Source organism: Haliaeetus leucocephalus, unplaced genomic scaffold (genome assembly GCF_000737465.1).
Source record: "Haliaeetus leucocephalus isolate CR32 unplaced genomic scaffold, Haliaeetus_leucocephalus-4.0 Scaffold0, whole genome shotgun sequence".
Classification (NCBI taxonomy): Eukaryota; Metazoa; Chordata; class Aves; order Accipitriformes; family Accipitridae; genus Haliaeetus; species Haliaeetus leucocephalus.
Genome location: NW_010972436.1, coordinates 12864585 through 12872454, shown reverse-complemented (window position 1 = coordinate 12872454; position 7870 = coordinate 12864585).

Here is a 7870-nt window from a genome sequence, read left to right as displayed (position 1 = left end):
CCGGCTCCGGCTCCGGCTCCGGGCGGGCCGGCTGCGCGGGCTATTAACCCCGCTTAATTCAATGATGGGCACTAAGTGCAGGTCCCCGGCCCCGGGGCCCTCGCCGAGATACCGATCGCTGGCGGCACGGAGCGCCCTCGCTCGCTCGCCGCGTTAGTTTCGGGGCTCTGCGGGGGCGGGAGAGCGGGCTCCGCCGAGATCCCTCGAAATAATCCCCTCACCGAGGCAGCCGGCAGCGCCGAGCTTCATAAGCGAATGGGACGGCTCTGGCTGCGAGCTCGGCGGAGACGCGTCTAATGGATACCCAGCGCCGCCAGCCCCCTGCTTCGGGGTCGGAGCGGGAGGCGGCCGAACCCCCCCGGGGCTGCCCTCGGTGCCCCCGCTCCCGGCGCTGCCACCGGGCCTCCCCCGCGCAACCGCTGCCCGCCCTCCCCCGGCTTCTCCGCTCCCGAGGCTCGAGGCCGTGCGAGGGTGCGAGAGCGCTGCGCCACCCGGGATGCCAGAAGAAGTTTCGCTGCAGCCGGGGCTTCCTTCCCAAGGTTGTGGAAAACCTGCGCTCGGGCTTGACGCGGGGCTAACGGCAACTCGGCCGGCACCGGGGGGGCGGCTGCCGGCTCCATCCCCCCGGGTCCACGCCGCTCTCCGGCCTGGGATGCACCGTGCCCCTCGGGGTGGGGTTCTGCGCCTCCTGCTCAGCCCCCCGGGTTTTCCACGGTGCTGTCACGTCCGCTCGGCAACGGCAGGCCCGTGGGTCAGAGCCATTAGCAAACGCACCCCACGGTAACTCTCTTCTCCTTCCAACATTTCCTTTTGTAAAGCAGCTGTCGGGGATGGAAGCACGAGGCGACGCTCCACCGCCCGGCTCTGACACAGCTCCTGTGTGTCATGTTTAGCTTGGAGAGTTTTCCTCCGTGTGTTGGTCCTGAAAACAATGTGCCCCATAGTTCGAATTTCTTTGCTAACTTAGTTTTCTCCTTTCTGTTCTCATTACATTTTATAAGCCTTGATTTCTACAGCACTTGCACACCGACTGTTTCCCATTTATGGGCAAAATGCGTTAAATATTTGGGTCCGCAGCTAGCATGAAAGCTGTTGGATGATCTGTCGATAATACGTTAATAGCAAAAATGACTTTAGAATTTGAATTGGAAATGTTTTGTGAGCCTTTGAAGACATTTTCGATTCGGGACGTAATACCTTGTGACAGAGACATTCCTCCCCTGAAAGAGAAAGGAGGAAATATGAAATCTGAGACCGAGATAACTCCAGTTTACTTTGGCAGAGAGGAACAGACTGGATCTCCAGCTAATTAGTGCTGATGCCATCACACGTTATGATGGTTTTACTGTGAGTCTTGCGATTTGCATATGTATAAGATAGATATACACGTGTGCTGCACCGCAGTCTTTACACTTATGTTATACATATTTGCACTCCACCACAAAGTAATTTTCTAATTCTTGTTTCTGTTTAGAAATTACAAAAACAGCAAGATCAGCCAAGCCATATCTCCCACTCTGGCACCGGCTATCAGACACTCATTTGCAAACGTGCAAAAATATAATTCGTTATAACTTCGAATCATTACAGCAACATGTGCAATTCTGTTTCTTCTGTTCCTACCGCTGGTGACAAGCGCATTTAGCAGATCTCATTTGTTAGACGCGATACCGACAGACTGGAAATGGCTTTTATTCGTGGAGCCGCATTACTGCACTAAGTAACATGAGAGACTCCCTGAGTATTATAAACATCCTGGCCGAGGGAGCATGGACAGACTAACCAGAAGGCAATGTGCTCGAGATCAGTTTTGAGCAGCAAATTTCACTGACAGCTGTCAAGTTTGAATTGTGAGGTACAATTTACCGTAAAAAATTGCTTATTCTGTATGCTACAGGCGTGCTTGATGTACCACAAGTGGCGGAGGGGCTGCAGGGATCACTCCCCAGCCTCAATTCCCCTCAAAGCAACTAATTTAAAGACCCTTTGGGGAACCTGTGGATCAAACCAGAGCATCAGGAGGGTTTGACTGACTTACCGTGTCTCCTCACTCGCTGCTACTCTGCTCAGGGAGCTGCACAAGGATTGCGTGGGGTCCTCTGACAGACCATAACATAAACAAAATAATTCAGCTTCTGCAGCGCTAATCTGCTTTTGTTTTAGAGGCAAGAGCACACAGGGCCAGATTGGCCTGTAAAAAAGGGACAGGAGACAGACCCAGCACAAAGCAATAATAACAACATGTTCTGCAACCAGAAGGAATGTGGGATAATGACTACAAGGAACCATCAAGGAAAGCGTCAGGAGCCCGAGGCCGCATGACATGTCTCCAGCAGCCATGGGAGAGCAGCCTGGAGCCTCCGCTTGAACAGACTATGCAGCCCCACAGAGCACAGGGCTGCTCCCTCCCACCAGATACGGTGAAACCCTTTGAAACCAACACGAATGAAGGACCTGGTTGCAAAATCAGCCTCTGGGCACCTCAGGGAAAGGGACTGCTTCGGGAAGCATCTCACAGCAGAATGTTGCCCTCTGCATCAGCTCAAAGTTGTGTCACAGATGAAAAATTTTTCTTTAAGAAGATGAGATTGCCAACCAAAAGAAGAGATCTGCCCAAAGAGTCTTTGCAGGCCACTCAAATGCTGGTTTGGTTCTTCGTTTCACAAGCTAATAGTTGCAGCACCAATTTTCTGCCAGGAGGACTTAAGAACTGATGAGTCCTTCTTAAAGACAAGTTTCAAATGAGCATCCAAGGTCCTAAACTATTCCACACCAGGACTTCTCCTATCAGGCAAGCAGCTGCTCAGCGCAGGGCCTGCTTTCCCCTACAGTCATATTCAAGAAAAGGCTCACTATTTTCCACCAGGAGCATGTGAGCAGTGCAGCCAGGCAAGAGTCTCCCTCCCAATGTCAGGTGGTGAAATCCCTCCAATGAAATCCCAAACCACATCTACCACATTCTCCAGAAGCTCCATCTGCTTGAGACCCCTAGCACAGGCAGGAGAGGATGACTGGCATGAGGGGCTTAGGTCTTTCCTAGATCAAGGAGGAAAATAAGACAAGCCAAGACAGAAGTCAACCTGGCAGCACTTTCTGAGTATGTAACTTTGAAGAGAAAAGAGAAAAGCTGCTCTCTGGCTCTGGGAACCCAGCTTTAGAAAATTCAACCTCCTCCCTTTGTATTGCTTCTTTTATGTATTCCCTTTTTCTTTTTCACATGAATTGGCATCAATGCCTGTCCCTGCTGCTGCTGCCTACCATTTATGGGCCACCAGCAGCAGCATGCCTGCAAAACTGACAACAATAAGTTAAAACCTCAGCCTGCAGGTGCCCCTGATTTAAGCAACTAGCCCTAGAAAAACAGTTTGCAGTGAAAAGTAATTCCTTCATCCGGCAGCTTTGAACATTATCATGAATTCCTCACCCTCTGTAAACTTGTCTGGCACGCTGGCAACTCACCACCATTTCCCCCAAATGTTTAGATGTAACCCTTCCGTCTACCTCTATCAAACAACAACCATCTTAACACAGTATTCTCTGCTTGTTTGAATCTTTCCAACATCCCCTCCCCCCCCAAAAAAAAAAATTTAGGCAAAAAAGGAGATGGACACCAGCTGCAATTTGGAAATCCATTCTACATTCACCTCTAATAGTCAAGGCATCACAGCAGCCTTGTCCTGGGGAAACCTGCATTCCTCAGGCAGCTGAGGATTTGCATACTGCTGGATTTGCATGTGCACCTTGGCGTTTGCCAGTACTGCCACATAAGATGCTGGTTTCACTAGCAAGGGAAGGTTAGTACTGCTACACAGCAGTCATTTCAAATTGGTGTCACAAGCAACGTTCACGCACCATATCCATTCTTCTTTGCACCTTGCAATTATGATTCGGTTGGGAGTTTCTCATTTGGAAATGACATGAAGTTAAAAGCACTGGGACTGTTGAAAGCATCTTTGGAGTGATATTGATTGGAGTAGTATTTTTTGTCGTTGTTAACTGCTCAACACTAGCCAAACAACTTTCTTTCTCCAGTTATTTTGCTAGCATTTTGGATATGATACACACAAGCTAATTCTACTGAATTACCTTTATTTATGCTGATTATTGCCTTTAAAAAAATAATTAAGGGTTAAGCTAGAATAGCTATGCTCAACATAAAGCCCAGGGGGCAGGGAACATAATATGACTCTATGCAATGTCTTTGGCTTCCCACTTACAGGGCTGGCCATGGATTTACTGAATCGAGTAGCCATTTCAGGCGCTAAGACTACGCAGAGTCCAAAGCCTGGCTCCTTCCCCAGCCGCTCCCCTGTGACAGACAGGCTGCCGAGCAGGTTCCCGCAGGTGAATAACTCCCAGGGAGCTTTATTCCCCCCCCTCCCCGTAACTGGGGCAGTTCAAAGAGGTGGATGGAGGCCTGCTCACTTTCAGCAGCAATTAGCACGTCCCCAGTGAAACTCGGTTACCTGCAAACTGGAGGAGGGGAGCTGTCTTCCAGAGATGCTCAGTGATACCTGTTCACATAAAATAAGTAGGAAACAAAGCTAGTATCTGCTTCGCGGGATCCACCTCTCCATGCGCATGTGATATATCATCCAGGTGGCACCAATCTGCAACCCCCCAGGTACAGGACATGATAAAGAGACACTTTATAAGGGGTCCAGAAAGTGAAGCATTTCCTGCCATGCTCATCACTTTACTTTTTTCCATTTCAATCTAATCCTCCCTCCCCCAAACGAACCGCACTCCCACTCCTCCCAATCAATAGGACGATTTGCATTTATCCTCCTGGAGGCATCGCTGCTAGGACCGGGGCCAGAGCGATCCGATCGATAGGGGGAAGCTGGAGCAAGGCTGGAAGAGAAGCAGCAGAGAGATTGCCCCAGGGAGAAATGCAAAACACTGGAGAGAGGCAACAATTATTGTAATTGAAGGTAATGAGGCCGAGGCGCCAGCTCCAGCTCTGCTTAACATCATTCAATACAAAGTGAGACGCACACGAAGGAGACAGCCTGAGCCCGGCTTGCCCCTCTGCAGCCCAGCCCGGCTCCCTGCCCGCAGCCCGTATCCAGCCCTTGGCCCCAGCGAAGCCTTATCTCCCGACTGCAGCCTCCTCGGCTACACCCCCCGCCTGCCGCAGCACGGATGCTCCCGGGACAGGCCCGTCTCCTGTGCAGATAGCCTAGCAGCACTGGAGTTGATGCATTTGGGAGAGTCACTCTAGATCTGACTGGTCCTGGGGTCACGGAGTCCTCCTCGCCCTTTCCATAGGAGCCTCCCGTGCCTGTAGCATCTTCGGTGTGTTTATCCTCACGGTGCACTGACAGTCACGCGCTGAGCACCAAATCACTCGGCCAAGGACAAATGTTGTCCTGTCCTGTGGCGGGACAACGAATTCACAGAATCATAGAATCGCTTAGGTTGGAAAAGACCTTTAAGCTCATCGAGCCCAACCGTCAACCCAACACCACCATGCCCACTAAGACATGTCCTGAAGTGCCACGTCTATGTGTTTTTTGAACACCTCCAGGGATGAACACCGCGACCCCTTAACCTATAGCCCTCCTCTGCCCCTCTCCTCTGCAGCTTCCCCAGCATACAAGGAGAGGTGGGGAGAGCGGGGTGCTGGAGAGGAGCTTCTGCTGCCCTGCGGCTTTCCCCTGTGCCTCTGTCTCACCACGCTACATGTGTTTCTGTGTCTCTAACGCTGTGCCTGGCCCGCAGAGTCGCTGATACTAGAGTACAGCTCACACCAGCTTTTGGCGGGGTCTTTAAAGGAGACACAACTGCATTTTCGCCTTTGATTCCTTAAGCACGCAGACCCCCTCGCAGCTGCAGTAGCCGGGGGGGGGTGTGGGGGGGGGGGCCAGTAAGCCGCCAGCGCCCTGACGGGCTTATTGAAGCCTCCTTTAGATTAATGCAGCCGGGGCCGAAAGGGAGTCAGAAAGCCAGTAAGGCGGCAGCGGCAGCGGCCCCGGCGGGGCCCGGCTCCCGGCTCACCGCGGGCACGTCTTGCCCTCTGCTGGCAAAGCCGACCCTAGCAGGGAGGTGCCGGAGCCCTCTCGCACAGCCGGCCTAGTAACCTGTCCCGTGCCAATCCAGGGCTAAAAGCTGCTAGGTGGAGAGGTACGGCTGCTTTTTGGCCGGGAGGATGCCGCTGCCTGCAGGCGTAGCGATAAGTAACGCCATTGCCAGGATAGCTAGAGCGGTGCGGGAGCCGGTGGTACGCAGGGGCTCACATCAGCTCCTAACCCCGGCCGCATCCTGCACAAAGGAGTTAACTTCCAAGATTCAGCTGTCACCCTGTGAAACATCCATGTAAAGGTGTTACATGTCAGAATTCATAAACTGTACCTAAAGAGTCAAGCACCACCTATCAGATCTGAGTTATCAGGTGTCTAGAGATAAGTTATGGCAAATATTAGGAATTCACTTTAGATCCCAAGCATGAGAAACAATTAGTTATCCCCTGACACAGCATAGCACGCACGCAGGAGAGGAGAGCTAGCACGGGAGTCATGATGGCCAAAAAAACCTGGAAACTGAGCATCACTGTAACAGGACAGAACATACCATTCAAGTAATATTTATTACAGAAAGCTATAGTTTGGATATAGGACATCTAGTGAAACAGTCATGATGGCCAGTCAAACCAGAGCCTCTTTTGAATAAAAGAGCCTACTGCCTTTCTAAGGAAGCGCCTCAGGCTCATATCTGCGCATACAAGACAGACTGTCCACAAGGTCTCATCACAGATGTCAGTTCCTTGGAGGACTTACACCCAGCAGTCAAAACCCAGGACGCTTTGCAGGGGCTGTTCTGCAGGGTCCTGGGGCTATGCAAGGCTGTTCTCTGTTCTTGGAGATAACTATTGTCAGCAGCCCCTCCACAATGGCAGCTCTAAAAGCTTTTGATGCAGATAAAGAAACTCTCCAGTGATATGTTACTCAGTATTAGTCAATATTTATTGCTCAACCTCTATTTTCTGAGACGCATGTTTCAGAGCCAAATGCCAGAGACAAGGCAGTCAATGCAAGTCGGGAAAGCCTATACACATTATAATAGACTGAAGTCCCAGCTACTTAAGTAGGCAGCACTCTGCCAGTTTACACCAAGCTCCAGTTCTGACAGGCATTTGCAAATGCAATAGAAAAGGCTAAAGCAGAGCTCGATCTCAGAGCAAGGATCAGCAGTTCAAGAAGGTGGATACGTATCTGAATAAAAGCTTAATACTTCAGCCCCAGAAAGCTTCTGTTTGAAATAGAACTCAGCAGGATACCTAAGCACAGATGTACAGTAAGAATAAAACCTTAATCTTCACTTTACTATGAAAAGCAGAAGGGACAAGAGTATTTGGGACACAGGGGATGTGAAGAGCTGTGAGTCAGTAAAGGCTGTGGACTAGCTTAAATTCTAGCAGCATGTGGTGGTGTGCTCTGGGCTGGCCAGGGAGGCCACGAAGGGAGAGCATGGAGGCTTCCCTCCTCTGACTCTAGGCAGGATCAGTAATACATCAGAGACAGCTTGTAATTCCAATAACTGGGAGTCAGAAAAATTGCAAAAAGGGCAAATAACAGGGCAACAGGAGCTGCAGCAAGCTTTGGCAAATATGCAACAGGGTGGAGGCACTGAGTGCCCCAGGTGCCAGGCAGGGCAGCATCTGAAGACCCAAACCCACCATCTCTGGTGGGTTTAACCAGGGAGGGTGAAGGTGGTCATATCCTCAGCTTTCTGCCAGCCCTCCCTGAGGGACTCCCACCCTTGTGGCAGGGACTGTAGAAGGGATCACCCATCCCTGCCATCCACAGCCAGGCACTAAAGCACCCAAGGAACAGGTTTGAGCACTGTCCTGCCACCCTCTGATGGAGAG